The sequence below is a fragment of the Zalophus californianus genome, chromosome 3, assembly GCF_009762305.2.
Source record: "Zalophus californianus isolate mZalCal1 chromosome 3, mZalCal1.pri.v2, whole genome shotgun sequence".
NCBI classification, from domain to species: Eukaryota; Metazoa; Chordata; class Mammalia; order Carnivora; family Otariidae; genus Zalophus; species Zalophus californianus.
In genome coordinates, this window is record NC_045597.1 from 65,387,113 (window position 1) to 65,403,924 (window position 16,812).

The following is a 16,812-nucleotide window of genomic DNA, read 5'->3' on the forward strand; positions in this document are numbered from 1 at the left end:
AGATGTGGGGGTGGAAGGAGTAGATGAATTTCCTTGCAGAAATACTAGGACTCTTGGTGTCCTGTCCTCAGTTATACCATGTCCCCATTTGCAGAGCATTCCACCTGGAGAAAATATAACAAGTTGGAACAGCTCAAGTTCATGCTCTAGAGTACATCCAGCTCTGGTCTAGGAAACCGGGAAACAGTCCTCTGGGTATCAGTTTCAACTGTGGGTCTCACCAGACCTGTACAATGAAGAAAACACATTACTTCTGGGCTGGGCCAGAGTTTTAGACCCTCTATGATGAAATCACTCTGTTGCCACCTATGTTTAAAATAAAGATAAAATAAAACAATGCCATTCCATAAACCATTTAGTAATGCCTAAAATAGCCCCACAAGTATCCTTCACTACATTTTTGGGACTCTAAATATTTTGAAGCAGTTTAATGGCATTGTATCCTGACTTAAATTCTTTTAATTCCTTAGGTAATGAAGATTTTTAATCTGGGAAGCTACTGTGTAGTTTTAGCACACATGCAACAGCACCCAGTGCATGGTAGAGACTAAATCTAAAAACTTTGAAAATTACTTCAGGATGGCTTCGCAGAGGATATTTTTAAGAGTTTTTTTTTTTTTTTTTTTATAAATAATTCCTACTTTTTGTAGTGCACCTAAGCACAAGGGAGGGTAGTAAAATGTTTTTGGTAAGTCATTCGTTCTTCTGTAGATTGGTATTTCTCAGAGGAAATGGGAAAGAGGAAAAGTGAAAGGTCATTTGTTGTGTTTAAAATACTTACAGACTGGACTTAACGAAAGTTAATAAGAAAAAATTTTTTTAGTATGCCTCATATGCATTACTTGTGTGTTGACGTATGAGAGGCTCTGAATGAAAAATAGGGAAAATTAAAAGAAAACATGTTTTGGTCGTCTGTGTAATGTGGCTGTGATGTACTATTCCTGCTGTGTCACGTGATCACATTCCCCCATATTTGGGCTGAACTGCATTTTTTGAGAGAAAGGGAGGAAAGGAAGGGAGATGGTGGGGGGGGGGAGGAAGAAGAAAGGGAGGGAGAGAGAATATGATAATGAAAGTTTGTATTTGTTGAAGGGAAGCTCATTTCTGTTGGTCCCAAACACTCCTCAGGGTTAAAAAATAACATCCAAGCCGTCCTGAGGTGACTTTACAACAATGAGAAGGTGGAAATATACCTCATTACCTATAAAACCAATTTTAAAACATCTGTTTTTTTTTTTAAAAGGGAAATATACCTTTTCTAGATTTGTGCTAAGCTAGTCCACATGGATATCATCTGATATTTAGAATATCAGAATAGTACAGCTTATCTGTTTCCTGAAGGACGTGCTGGGAACATTTAAAAAAAAAGTGGCTTATTGACTACATCAGTAAAATAATACTATATTGCTTACAAAAAAGCTGGAACAGTTATAAAATTCTTAAAGTTTAAAGTTTGGTGTTTTGATGAGCAAAGAGTTTTACTGATTTGTTCCACAGTTTGTTAACAAAGGTATTCTTCAGTGCCGAACAAAAACACTTAGATAAGGTGGGCAGAATATGTTTTTGTTTTTGTTTTTTTTTAAAGATTTTATTTGTTTGACAGAGAGAGACACAGCGAGAGGGAACACCAGCAGGGGGAGTGGGAGAGGGAGAAACATGCTTCCCGCTCAGCAGGGAGCCCGATGCGGGGCTCGATCCCAGGACCCTGGGATCATGACCTGAGCCGAAGGCAGACGCTTAACAACTGAGCCACCCAGGTGCCCGGCAGAATATGTTTTTAAAAATTAGACTTATATTTTAGATGTAGGAAGGTAAAATGAGTTCTCTTAATTCTACTAAAGAGTCTAGATTGTTTCTGACTAAAAAATTAGGTATGTTTGGAAGTAAACTTTGTGAGGTTTAGTATTTAGGAACCGCAACATAAAGAACTTGGTAAATATGTGTGAAATGGAAAGATATTTATTCCTGAAAAAGCTATTATAGGAATCAGATTTTTCTAAATTGACTAATACTTTTATATTTATTATGATTCATTTTGTCAGACCAATAGTCTTTCTCAAATTTATAATTGTGGTAAACCCAGATTTTCATGGGTCAGGATTACTTGGAGTAAGGACACCTTTAAGATGCCTTGTATTGCTTAAGACCTGTTTTATTCTTTCTGAGGTTGCTAAGGGACAGAAAGTTTGATTTTTTTTTTTTTAAAGCAGCAGTTATTCGCCAGTATATAAACAATTCAGTAAAAATAGATTTCTAAGGATCTTCAATTTGTAATTGATAAATCATTCATGATGAAGTAGTTGGCCTTGATTCTTACTCTCCTTGAGAATGTGGAATGTTTTATAAACACATTAAGAGTTACAAATATAGAGAGAAGAAAGAATTGCGCTATCAGTAATGCGATGATACACATTTGTGCCTAGTGAATTTTTAATCAAAGTACTCTAATGCAAATAATAAAGCACATTAGAATTGGGTATAAATTAAGAACAGGCTCTACCAATCTGTTTGGGTCCTACTCTGAGTTAAAAGCTTACTTTGTTTTTATAATCTTGGCTCTCTGCTGAGTTCTGGCTCTATAGTTCAAGTTTTAGGACAAGTGTGAGTGTTCCTGATGATTGGGCCATCCCTGTTTGGAAGATAGTTGCCATCTACTGTCTCACTGGGAATGCAAGGCTGATTTGGGGAGTGAGGGAAACATGGAACCACATTTTAGAGTGATAGTACACCACTTTCTGAATAGATACGGGAAATCCGGTCTTGCTAAAATTTTAACAGGAGCTGAACCAAAATATGGGAGTCCCTCAGAGAGACTCATTATATGGTACTGCTTACCACATAATACTTCTTTATGAATAAAGAATAAAAAGTTTATACAGAAAGAAATTCAAGTATGAAAAATCAGTGCTCAGAATAACAATGGGCAGAATACTTTCTGCTTTTCTGTAGTTCACTTCTGTTTTCTGTTGGGATCTTTCTGACTCTGGAGGTATTTTGCAGTTGACACAAAATGCAAAAAAGTACAGAAGTAGTAGAAGTACTACTTCCAGCCACCAGTAGTTCTTTCCCCAAAGCAAATGATGTCAGTTTCACGAGTAAGAAAAGTATTTATCTCCAGCCCCTTCCTCTAAGCTATTATATTAAAGTGTTCAAAAGACAACCAAGTTAATCACATCTTTCTGTAAGGAACACAAATACTGTGTATCATTATCTCAGAATTTCTTCTGTCTTCCTGACTGCCAAGGGCTGATGAGTAGCATGCGCACCACACACACAAAAAACATTTGTAGGTGTTATTTTTTTTCCCACCTGAGGGTACTGCCTACTTCAGAAGCAATGTGACCAGCTTATATTTTGAGAGTTTATTGTAGTGATATTTTTGCGACCCTTATATAGATACAATGTCCAAGCGCACGCTTGGCTGTCCTGCCTCTTTACCCGGCTCTCGTCACCTCTTGTATCATAAAGGGGAAAGAGCCCCATGCTTAGAGGAGCCAGGTTTCAGACTGGGCAATGAGCAGTGTTCATTTTCCAAGAGAAGGTCTGTTTTTTTTTCCTGAGGTGCTTTGGAGTAGGACCCTAGAAAGTCTTTGTTGTCAGTCATGCTGGCTGACTGGCCTCTATAGGAGCATGCCTTTTGTTTTCTTTTTCTTTTTTTTTAAGATTTTATTTATTTATTTGACAGAGAGAGACACAGCGAGAGAGGGAACACAAGCAGGGGGAGTGGGAGAGGGAGAAGCAGGCTTCCCGCCGAGCAGGGAGCCCGATGTGGGGCTTGATCCCAGGACTCTGGGATCATGACCTGAGGTGAAGGCGGACGCTTAACGACTGAGCCACCCAGGCGCCCCGCCTTTTGTTTTCTATCCCATAATTCAGAACACACTCCTGCCTTCCCACTCTCTCCCTACTTCCCACCTTTTCCTTGCTCCTCAAATCTCTCACCCCTGCTCCTCCCAGTCTTACTCAGACCTCATCAGGGCATTAGAATCTTTCAGAGGGAATACCCCCGTTCTTCCCGTGACCAGATGGACAGACCTGCACTGTCTTCTTACTCTTCTCTTCCATCCGTGGTCCCACTTCCTCTCTGTCTTTTGCAACATGAGTATCTCCTTTTTTGTGATTGATTCTTCATCTGTAAGATACTCTTTAGAAGCCCCGTTTTTAAAACCAAACAAAGCACCACAGTGGTGATTCTGTCTTCCTCCACAGCTACGGCCCCTTTAGAGCTCCCACAGTCTCTCACCGGAACTTTACGACGTCTTCTATTTGGTTTCCCTGCCTTCCCTCCCATCCCATTTGTTCTCCACAGGAGCTGCCATTGTGATCATTTAAGAATATGTTAGATAGGGGCGCCTGGGTGGCTCGGTCATTAAGAGTCTGCCTTCAGCTCAGATCATGGTCCCAGGGTCCTGGGATCGAGCCCAGCATTGGACTCCCTGCTCAGCAGGGAGCCTGCTTCTCCCTCTCCCACTCCCCCTGCTTGTGTTCCCTCTCTTGCTGTCTCTCTTCCTGTCAATAAATAAATAAAATCTTAAAAAAAAAAGAGGACATTAGATCACTAAACTTACTTGTTTTTAAAATCCATTCAAGGCTCCCCTTTGTACTTAAAATAAAACCCATTTTCCATACATTGTCTTCCAGGTCCAGCACAGCTGCCTCGAGCCCTCGGGTCCTGCCTCACCTCTGGCTGTGCACCTCCTTGCCCATTCCTCCCTGGCTACACGGGCCTCCCTTCAGTTTCCCAAGGGCACCAAGTTCTGCCCACGCCTGTGCCATCCTTTTAGATCTTTTGCCTGGAATTCTCGCTCCACAGCTTCTAGGAAGGCTGACACTTCCTCTTCCTCTCGGTTTAATTATTGTCTCCTCAGTGAAGTCTTCCCCAGTGGGTCCAAGAAGGGCTCTCTCCCCTCCTTTGCTCTCTCCCCTGCTTTGCTCTATCCCAACACTGTGTGTGTTTCCTGCATTGTACTTTATGGCTTGTTAATATTTGCTTGTTTAATATTCAGACAAGACTCTAAGCTCTGTGAGGACAAGGACCATGTCTTTCTTTTATCATTAGGCGGTGCCTGGCACAAAGTAATTGATGGTAGGTATTTTTCTTGAAATACACAAATGAGTGAATGCTGGCTAACAAATGGAAGTTTGGCTCTGGTTTATGGTTTAGATACAGAGCTTGTTCTTTTATAACAGAAAGCCAATCCTTCACTGGAACTGCATTTCCCTTTGGAGTCACATTATTCTGGAGACTGAAGAGTCCTTAGAGGGCTTTTATCCTGCCTTCCTATCATGCATGCCTCTTCTGTCATCATCCTCCATTTCAGTAGAGTTCAGACTCAGCTCTGGGTTCGTGTGCTCTCTTGATCCCAGTCGAAGCATTTGGCAGGGGAGACACCCATTGTTGCTTTCCTCCCATCTCCTTTGGGCACCACTACTTACTCGTTGTGTGATCTTGGAGAATTTACTTAATTTCAATGTGCCTCACTCAGTTTTCTGAAATATAAAGTGGGCTTATAGTAACCACACACAGCTGCTGCAGTGATTCAGTGAGGAAATACAGGTGAAAACTTACCATGGTAATACTCAGTGCATGAGCCCATCATAGCCCACCATAAGCCCACCATAGCCTCTGCTTTGTTTTCATCATTTCCATTAACTCTCGTCTTTAAAAAAATATTTATATTGTAGTAAAGTACACGTATCATGAAATTTACCATCTTAGCCATTTTTAAGTGAACAGTTTGGTGGTGTTAAATACATTCATAACATTATACACCATCATAATGTTCATATTACCGTGCAACCATCACCATTATTCACCTATATAACTTTTTATTTTGTAAAACTAAAAATCTATACCCATTAAAATAACTTGCCATCCCTCCCCACCATCTACCCCGCCAGCCTCTGGCAACTATTACTCTACTTTCTCTATGAATTTGACTACTCTAGATGCCTCAAATAAATGGAATCATATAATATTTGTCCTTTTGTGTCTAGCTTACTTCACTTTGCATGATGTCTTCAAGGTTCATTCATATTGTAACATGTCTTAGAATTTCTTTCCTTTTAAAGGCTGAATAACATTTCATTGTATGTAATATCACATTTGTGTATCCATTCATCCATTGGTGGGCATTCGGGTTATTTCTATCTTTTGGGTATTGTGAAAATGCTGTTGTGAATATTGGTTTACAAGTATCTCTTCAAATCTCTGCTTCCATTTTTTGGGGTATATACCCAGAAGTGGAATTGTTGGATCATATGGTAATTCTATTTAAAAATTTTTGAGACATTGCTATACTGTTTTCCACAGTGTCTATACCATTTTACATTCCCACCAGCAGGTGCACAAGGGGTCTGAATTCTCTTCATTCTTGACAACATTTTATCTTTTCCTTTTTTTTTTTAAGAGTAGCCATCCTAATGGGTGTGAGGTGGTATCTCATTGTAGTTATGGTTTCCATTTCCCCAATGATTAATGATGTTGAGCATCTTTTTTTTTTTTTGTTAAGATTTTATTTACTTGAAAGAAAGAGTGCGTGAGAGGGGGGCTAGGGAGAAAGAGAGGGAGAAGCAGGGAGCCTGATGCGGGGCTCAATCCCAGGATCCCAGGATCATGACCTGAGCCAAAGACAGACGCTTAACTGACTGAGCCACCCATGTGCCCCGAGCATCTTTTTATGTGTTTATTGGGCATATCTTTTTTGGAGAAATGTCTGTTCAAGTCCTTTGTCCGTTTTTTTTAATCAGGTTGTTTGGATTTTTGTTGTTGAGCTTTAAAAACTCTTTATTCTGGATATTGATCCCTTATCAGACATGATTTCCAAATATTTTCTCCCATTTTGTGGGTTGCCTTTTTATTTTGATGCACACATTTTTAAAATTTTCATGAAGAGCAGTCTATTTTTTTCTTTTGTTGCCTGTGCCTTTGGTGTCATGTTCAAGAAATTGTGGCTAAATCCAGTGTCATGAAGGTTTTGACCTATGTTTTCTTCTAAAAGTTGTTTATAGTTTTAAGTCTTATATTTAAGTCATTGATCCATTTCGTGTTGATTTTTGGATATGGTCTGCGATAAAGGTTCAACTTCATTCTTTTGCGTGTGGATATTCAGTTTTCCCAGCACCGTTTGTTTGCTAGATTGTGCTTTCCTGTTGACTGGTCTTGGCACCCTTGTCAAAAATTATTTGACCATATATGCAATGATTTATTCCTGGACTCTCTATTCCATTCCATTGGTCAGTATGTCTGTCTTTATGCCAGTACCACATGTTTTGACTTCTGTAATTCTGTAGTAAGTTCTGAAATCAGGAAGTGTGAGGCCTCCAGTTTTGTTCTTCTTTTTCAAGATTATTCTGACTATTCAGGGTCCCTTGAGAGTCCATATGAATTCGAGGATGAGTTTTTCTGTTTCTACAAAAAACTTCTTTGGGATTTTGGTCAGGATTGCAATGAATCAGTAGATCACTTTACAAAGTATTGACATCTTGACAATATTAAGCCTTCTAATCCATGAACATGGAATGTGTTTCCATTTATTTATGTATTCTTTCATTTCTCTCAACAATGTTTTGTAGTTTTCATTTGTATAAGTTTTCTACCTCCTTGGTTATTCCTAAGTATTTTATTCTTTTTTTTCTTGAATTTCAAAACTGATCATGTTTTATTAAAAAACAAAACAAAACATTGAATGTGATGTGATACACATTGAATGTGTGTGTATTTTACAAATACAAGATCTTCCCTACATGTTCAAAAGTAACATACTCTGTTTAGCCTGTACTAATACACAGACTTCAAATTCTTCTAAATCCCACTGCATGAATATCTCTCCCCAGTCAGGCTTTGTGTGAAATCAAAAGATTCCTTGGGGTCTATACAATAATGATATTTAGATCGGGGTGAAGAACACAATACATTCCTAGGAATACACATTCTCTTGTGAGGAATCCATATCTTCATCTGTGACAATGTTGTTGAAGATCCTTAGATGCCTACATCTCTACATTCTGCAGTGGTTATTGATGTACTCACTGAGCCAGGTCCTAGAGGGCCTGTTGGAGGGTGTTATTACTCAGCCATGATCCCCTCATGCCCGTCACCACAGGAGGGACCAGAGGGCCGTGAGCACCAAGGGGCTGATGATGCTCTCCAGCCTCTACTCAAGAAAGGGCTGGAACCCAGCCTCACTGAATGTCATAGGGTCCAGGATTATCTTACTACCAAACTCATTCATAGCCTCATTCAGCTCACTGAGACCCCTATGGCCTTTGGCTTCATCAGTGGGCAAGGTGGCTTGAGCAGCATTGGAGATGCCAGCAGTGGCCTCCTGGACCTTTATAAACACATAATCTCAATTGGCTCTTTTGGCAGCAACATTTGGGTGGTGGAGAAACTCTTGGGAGGCCCTGTGCCGCCTTGTGGTGTTCTTCCACCACAGCTACCATCTCCTCCCAGCAGTGAGGGTCCTTTCCTTTCTCTCGTCTGCTTGCTGCTACTTTAAGTTTCACCTTCTTTTTCCTCAACTCTTTAAGGGGCTTGGCAAGGTCTTGCTCATTTGTAGCATTTTTGGCAGCTTTCAGGGCCTCCTCCACCTGCTGCACAGCATCTAGCTAAGGGAAGAATATTTTCCTAATGATTTTGAAGAGGAAAGGCTTCATCTACTCTTGGAAATGCTGCAGACAACCAAGCACTTGGGAAGAATGGAAGCAACACAACAGACCAGATAAGAGCAGCAGGTTTCTGGTGAGGGCTGAGGCCTCTCAGTATTTTATTCTGTTTGGTACTATTGTAAATGGGATTGTTTTGTAATTTCCTTTTCAGATTGTTCATTGTGAGTGTTTGGAAATTCTGTGTGTTGATTTTGTAGCCTTCTACTTTGCTGAATTTAGTTATTGTAACAGGTTCATTTCTTTGTTGATATGTATATGTGAAATCATTAGAGTTTTCCATATAGAAATCAAATCACCTGTGAGCACAGATAATTTTACTTCTTCCTCTCCAATTTGGATGCCTTTTATTTCTCTTTCTTGCCTGATTGTTCTGGCTAGAACTTTCAGTATTATGTTGAATAGAAGCGACAAAAGTGGACATCCTCGCCTTGTTCCTAATCTCAGAGGAAGGCTTTCAGTCTTTCACTGTTGAGTAAATGTTTGCTGTGGGTTTTTCATATATAGTTTTTATTCTCTTTGAAGTAGTTTTTTCTATTCCTAGTTTTTTCAATGTTTTTTTATCATGAAAATGTGTTGAATGCTTTCGTTGTCAATTGTTGTCAAATGCTTTTTCTGCATCAGTTAAGATGATCATGTTTTTTTTCCCCCTTCATTCTGTTAATGTGGTATATTACAGTGCTTGTGTTTTGTATGTTGAATCATCTTTATATTGCAGGAATAAATCCGACTTGGTCATGGTGTATAATCCTTTTAATATGCTGAATTTAGTTTGTTAGTATTTTGTTGAGGATTTCTACATCAACACTCATAAAGGATATAGTTTTCTTTTCTTGTAGTGCCTTTGTTTGTCTTTGGTGTCAGGATAATGCTGGCCTTATAGAATCAGTTAGGAAATGTTCCCTTTTCTTCAATTTTTTGGAAAAGTTTGAGAAGGATTGGTATTAGTTTTTCTTTAATGTTTGATAGAATTCCCCAGTGAAGCCAACAGGTTCTGGGCTCTTCTTTGTTGGGAGATTTCTGAGTATTAATTCAGTCTCTTTACTAGTTATGGATCTGTTCATATTTTTTAATTTCTTTGTTATTTAGTCAGTAGCTTTTTTGTTCCTAGGAATTTGTCCATTTCATCCACATTATCCAATTTATTGGCATACAGTTGTTCATAGTATTTTCTTATACTCTTTAATTTTTGTAGAGTCAATAGTATGTCTGCACCTTCATTTCTTTTTTTACTATTATTATGTTATGTTAATCACCATACATTACATCATTAGTTTTTGATGTACTGTTCCATGATTCATTGTTTGCGTATAACACCCAGTGCTCCATGCAGATCGTGCCCTCTTTAATACCCATCACCAGGCTAACCCATCCCCCCACCCCTCTCCCCTCCAGAATCCCCAATTTGTTTCTCAGAGTCCATAGTCTCATGGTTCGTCTTCCCCTCTGATTCCCTCCCCCCTTCATTCTTCCCCTCCTGCTATCTTCTTCTTCTTCTTCTTCTTTTTAACATATACTGTATTATTTGTTTCAGAGGTACAGGTCTGTGATTCAACAGTCTTACACAATTCACGGTGCTCACCATAGCACATACCCTCCCCAATGTCTATCACCCAGCCACCCCATCCCTCCCACCCCCCACCACCTGATTTTAGTAGTTTGAGTCTTCTCTTTTTTCTTAGTCCATCTAGCTAAGAGTTTGTCAATTTTGTTGATCTTTTCCGAGAACCAACTCTTGGTTTTGTTGATTTTTTTTTTTCTATTGGTTTGCGTCTCTGTTTTATTCATTTCTACTCTAATCTTTATTATTTTCTTCCTTCTGCTAGCTTTGGGTTTAGTTCATTTTTCATTTTCTAGTTCCTTAAATTGTAAAGTTAGATTGTTGATTTTAGATCTTAATTTTTAATGTGTTTTTAGCTATAAATTTCCCTCTTAACACTGCTTTTGTTGCATCTTGTAAGTTTTGGTGTTTTGCATTTTCTTTTTCATTTATTTATAAATATTTTCTAATTTACCTTGTGATTTTTTCTCTGATCCATTGCTTGTTTAAGAGTGTATTGTTTAATTTCCACAAATCTGTGAATTTTCCAGTTTTATTTCTGTTGTTAATTTCTAACTTCATCCTGTTGGGGTCGGAGAAGATACTTTGTATGAAATCTGTCTTTTTATATATATTAAGACTTAATCTGTGGCCTAACATATGGTCTACCATGGAAGACGTCCCAAATGCACTTGAGAAGAGTGGGTGTGCCGTTGATGTTGGGTGGACTGTTCTGTAAATGTCTGTTACATCCAGTTGGTTTATTGTGTTAAGTTCTCTGTTTCCAGTTGTTCTATCCATTATTGAGAGTGGGGTATTGATGTCTCCAGCTCTTATCCTAGCACTGTCTTGTTCTCCCTTCAATTCTATCAGTTTTTACTTTATGAATTTTGCTGGTCTGCCATTATTTGCATAAGTGTTTATAGTTGTTATATCTTCTTGCCATATATAGTCTTTTATTAATTATATAAAGTTCTTGTTTATCTCTTGTAAGCTTTTTTGATTAAAGTCTACTTAGTCTGGTATTCGTACAATTAACCCTGCTCTCTTTTGGTTGATCTTTGCATGAAATATCTTTTCTCAGCCTTTCATTTTCAATCTGTTTGTGTCTTCGGATCCAAAGTGGGTCTCGTTGGATCATGTGTCTTTATTCTCTACTCTTGTACCAATCTCTGTCTTTTGGTTGGCAAGTTTAACCCATTTATAGTTAAAGTAATTAATGATAATGAGAGACTTCCTTCTGCCATTTTGCTATTTGTTTTATATATGCCTGATAGCTTTTTTTGGTTCCTCATTTCCTGCATTACTGTCTTCTTTTGTGTTATGTTGATCTTTTTTGTTAAGTGAAATATTTAAATTCCTCTCTCATTTCATTTTGTATATATTCTTTAGCTGTTTTCTTTTTGGTTACCATTGGAATTGCCTTAAACATCTCGAAGTTATGACACTCTAATTTGAATTCATGCCAGGTTAACTTTAATAACATACAAAATTCTGCTTTTTATTGTTCCAGGCCCATCCTTTTCAGTTGTTCACAAAATTATATCTTTATACATTGTATGCCTCAAAACATAAACTAATATTTAAGTGGATCAGTCTCTTAAATGATACAGAAAGCTACATGTGAAGTTGCAAAACAAAGTTACAGTAGTGCTAGCTTTAAGACTAATATTTTTTAAAAAATATATATTAGTCTCTTAAATCATGTAGAAAACAAAAAGTCAAGTTATAAACCTTTGTTACAGCAATGCTAGCTTTTACAATTGCCCATGTGTTCACCTTTATTTAGATCTTTATTTCTTCATATGGCTTCAAGTTAGTGTCTCATGTCCTTCATTTCACCTTGCAGGACTCCCTTGATCATTTCTTTTTCTTCCAGGACAGGTCTAGTGGTAATGAACTCCCTTAGCTTTTCTTTATTGGGACTGTCTTAATTTCTCCTTCACCCTTGAAGGACAGTTTTGCCTGATATAAGATTCTTGGTTAATAGTTTTTCCCTTTGAGCACTTTGAATATTACTGGCCCATTTTGCATCCCTTTAGTGAATTTTTCATTTCTGTTATTGTACTTTTCAACTCCAGTATTTCTTACTGGTTTCTTTTTAGGTTTTCTATCTCTATTGATATTTCCATTTGTTCATACATCATTTTGTTAAATTTCTCTAAATATCCCTTTAGGTTTTTTTTGAGTATCTTTAATATGGTTGGGTCAACATCTTTGTCTAGTAGATCTGCCATTGGGTCTTTCTCCAGAACAGTTTAATTTGAATGGGCCATACTTTCCTATTTCTCTGTATGCCTGTGATTTGTTGTTGTCAAAGCCTGAACATCTGAATCTGATGATGTGGTAAATCTGGAAATCAGATTCTCTTCCTTTGCCAGGGCTTGTGGGTTTTTGTTATTGCTTTTAGTTTTGTTTTTTTTTTAATATTGTAAGCTGTTTCTGTGCCAAGGATCAGCCTGAGGTATAAATTCAAGGTCTTCTCAAGTATTCTCTGAGCCTGCTCCTTTCCCTAGATATACATAGTCACTTTCTAATTTTCCCCAAACATGCAATTGCTTTTCAATATCCTAGCCTTTAATGTCTGGCTCCTGAAAGAAGAAAAAGAAAAAAGAAGGGGTGGGGGAAGTGTGCTGGCCCTATTTAAATGCCCTGGAAGTCACTTTAGCCAGAGGAGGAGAGACTTGCAAGAGTGTGGGGTAAGTACAACTGCAGTGGCTACCCTCCCAAAAAATAGCAGTCAGTGGTCAGAGCACAGATCCCTGATGTTTGAAGGACAGGGTCCATTTTGCCTCCCCTGGCTCCTACAAAGTGAGTGCAGGGTGCTGCAGGAACACATGCACAGTTGCCTGCCAAGGGGTAGGGTATTGGTCACTGCTACTGGGCTAAGAACTGAAATTAACCCAAATTAGCCACATTTACCATCCAGCCCTTCCTGTGGAAGCTGTAATCCTTCAACTGGTTCTAGAGTTCTAGAATAGTTATGTTATACAGATCTTGCTAGTGTAACAATCATCATCTAGATGGGGAGACAGATTTCTGATGCTTCATACTCCAGCATCTTTCCAAAATCCTCCAACTCTAGTCTTTTTAAGGCTCCTCCTCCATCTTAGTTAGAATAGTCAACAACTCTCTTTAGTCCCTTCAGCTTGTTCCCCTTATCTCTCTTACCTTCTTTTCTTCTTTCTTCTAACTCAGTGCTTTTTTTTTTTTTTTTAACCTTTTGGAGGTCCCAGGTTCTGTTAAGAATTTGCAGAAATATACCTATGGACTGTCTCTCTAGAAAAATCCATATATGCACAATCACTCAAAATGAGCAGACAATTCAGATGTCCAAATCTCACCATGGCCCTCTTGAATAAAGCTTCTTTTATAAAGATGCATCTCTGTCGCTTCCTTGGGTACTACAGTCAGAGGATATTCTCTCCTGCAACAGGATGCTAACTAGACTGTGAACAGGAATTGCCCTCTCACGGATTTGTAGGAAAGCTCTGAATACAGCTAGAAAAGCCTCTTTCTCAGAATATGAAATCATGATACCATTTCCATGTTTACACAACTGATATGTTTATCTGGTGACACTAAACTGGTGTGTGTATGGGGTAGTTATTTATACTTTACAAAGCAAACTTGTAATTGCCACTCATTTAAAACACATAGGGATGACAGACTAATTTAAGTGAGGACAAGGTCAAATTAATGAAATATATATCCAGTGTATTTGAGTGTGTGTGTGTGTGTGTGTGTGTGTGTGTGTGTGTGTGTGTGTGTGTTTGAAGCCTGGCTTCTCTTCAGGTGTACAGAGTAATAACACATTATATACATATATATATATCCATATATATATATATATATATATGGATAATAACAGCCAGCTATTTTCTAGGTAGACATTTTTTGGATCTGTTTTTATACTTTTAAAGCACTTGTTATCACCGTATTAATTATTAGTATACAAACAGTGCTTATAAAATAGTCAAGGAAACAGTGTTTTCCTGTAAGGAGATTAAATGTTCTTTTGGCATGTGTGTTCTAGTTCTGAATTTGGTTAATACACTGTTTTATAGAAGGGATACCATAGATGAGAAGGTCAAAACTGGTAAGATTAAAAAATTAAAAAACAAAGCAAATAATGAAAGAATAACATTTTGTCATGGTGAGTGTTTCTGGAGTGGGCCCTTGCAGAATGGAAAAATGCCTCCTGATCCCCTGGGCTGACTATAGTGTACAGCCTTGGTAGATGAAGTAGACTTTTCTTGGCCACACTGACCAAGGAGCAGTGCCCATGAAAGATTGTTCAGAGGTTCTTTGTGTGCAGTGCATAGGCATGCTCCAGGGCAGATAGCCAACATATTCATCTTAAATGGTAATTGTTTGAATTTTGTTTTCTTCAGAATTAAAATCGCCCATTGACTCTTCTAAGGAGGCCAGTAAGTAAAAATAATCTTGAGTAACTGCTAACAAGAGTTTGATTTTAACTGACAGCTTAAAAATGAAAGGTTCGTGTCTCTCAAACTTTTATCCAGCCTGGCAAATTGGATTTTAAGGTAGAATTATGTACAGTTAAATCATGGTGTATGCATGTGGTCAAGTGCTGCTCTTCTTTTAAGTGGTCCTGTTTATTTTAAAAACTTGAAAATGAGAAGTATTTTTGTTCCCTCAGTTGGGGTTTATTGTAAAACTCATATGCCCGAAAAAGAAAGTCCTGTTTCGTGCTGTGCATGAAGTGGACCACAAGTGAAACGAAAGAGGGATAGGCATGGTTCTTTTGTCCTTCCGTCCACAGAAGGCAAGCTCTAGTGGGCCAACAGATGGCATTTGTGGAGATCTGGGGTGAGGACGTCCTTGATGAAGGTGCTGCAAGTGATGTCAAACACAGTAATGCCAAGCATATGTTTTCACTCTTATTCCTTTGTGGTAATAAAAACAATGCTAGAAAGAAACAAAAATATGGAAAGAAAAGTGAAATTCATGTGGTGTTGGCAGGTGACATTTGCTATAAAAAGGGTCAATTTGACAACTGTTGGGGGCAAAAATTGTTGTTTTGCCCTGCTCTCTAGAATATAGCTTCATGAGTGAAGGTTTCAGTCTCAGACTGGACTATTCTGGGGGTGGGTGGGGGAGGGGAGTATCAATGTAGCATCAATGGCAGCTAAATGAGTCACACTGTCCCACATGTCAGGTACAGCCAAAAACCATAGAGTCAGCAATTGCACTCCTGGGTATTTACCCCAAAGACACAGATGTAGTGAAGAGAGGGGCCATATGCACCCCAGTGTTCATAGCAGCAATGTCCACAATAGCCACACTGTGGAAAGAGCCGAGATGCCCTTCAACAGACGAATGGATAAAGAAGATGTGGCCCATGTATACAATGGACTATTACTCAGCCATCAGAAAGGTTGAATACTCAACTTTTGCATCAACATGGATGGGACTGGAGGAGATTATGCTAAGTGAAATAAATCAAGCAGAGAAAGTCAATTATCATATGGTTTCACTTATTGGTGGAACATAAGGAATAGAATGGAGGACATTAGGAGAAGGAAGGGAAAAACGAAGGGGGGAAATCAGAGGGAGAGATGAACCATGAGAAACTATGGACTCTGGGAAACAAACTAAGGGTTTTAGAGGGGAGGAGGGTGGGGGAATGGGTTAGCCTGGTGATGGGTATTAAGGAGGGCACATATTGCATAGAGCCCTGGGTATTATACGCAAACAATGAATCATGGACCACTACATCAAAAACTAATGAAGTACCGTATGGTGACTAACATAACATAATATAACATAACAAAACAAAACAAAACAAAATAAAAAAAATTAAAAAAAAAAAACAACCTTGGAGCCATGGAACTCTTGCCCAGACAGACCCTTACAGTGAGAGTGAGCACCCCTTGATCTGCAGATGAGGAAATGAGGGCCCCAGAGAGACCACAGAGTTGGTTTGTGGCAAGGGATAGACAGTTTTCTTAGGAAAGTGAGAATTTAATCACAAAAAGGATTAGTAGAAAATTATCCTAATCTGCCGAGTTAGTTTATTTTTTAACTGTGACCTAAATCCTTCTAAGTGCAACTCAGTTATCATCTCCAAAATCCTTCTAGAACCCCCAGGCTTGGGCCAAGGACTCTTCCTCGTGTAACCACCTTTAGCATCTCTCTTCCATAGCTCTTGTTAGATTTTGCAGAAATTATCTGGTCAGGTTTTTCTTTATAAATCCTTCACATACATTCATCTTTATAGTCTGTTTTGCTTCATTCTTCTTTGTACATTATAGAAATAGAATAATTACCAGTAACATTAACAAACCCCCTCCTATTTGTGGAACTGTTTTTTAATAACCTCCCTGGGAGCGCTCTATTTTACTTATTAGGGTGAGCCTAGGCAGTGGTGTTTTCGGGAAGTCATGGTAAGTTTGAGCAGATAGTCTATGGGCATTGAAATTATCTGACAGTGGAAAGCTGTTCTGAGCCAGGTTGACACTAATAAACAAGCTTGCATGGGGCACGGGGTGGGGGGAGTTTGGCTACACTGTTGATGTCAGTGTGGTGGCCAGCTAGAAATAAACAAGGGGCCCTTTGTTCTACTAGTGGCAAAAACTTTA

At 38.6% G+C, this 16,812-nt stretch overlaps 1 protein-coding gene across 9 annotated transcripts in view; it reads left to right on the plus strand.

Moving 5' to 3' along the window:
- The window catches only part of SMAD9 (SMAD family member 9), a 75,265-nt gene that overhangs the window by 28,509 nt on the left and 29,944 nt on the right, over window positions 1-16,812 (plus strand). The window contains exon 3 of one of the 9 annotated variants that reach the window (XM_027589555.2): window positions 14,602-14,637. The exons of the other annotated variants lie outside the window; for them this stretch is intronic. The gene's annotated coding sequence lies outside the window, so the exon portion shown is untranslated. The remainder of the gene's footprint in view (window positions 1-14,601; window positions 14,638-16,812) is intronic. 9 annotated transcript variants of the gene reach the window in all.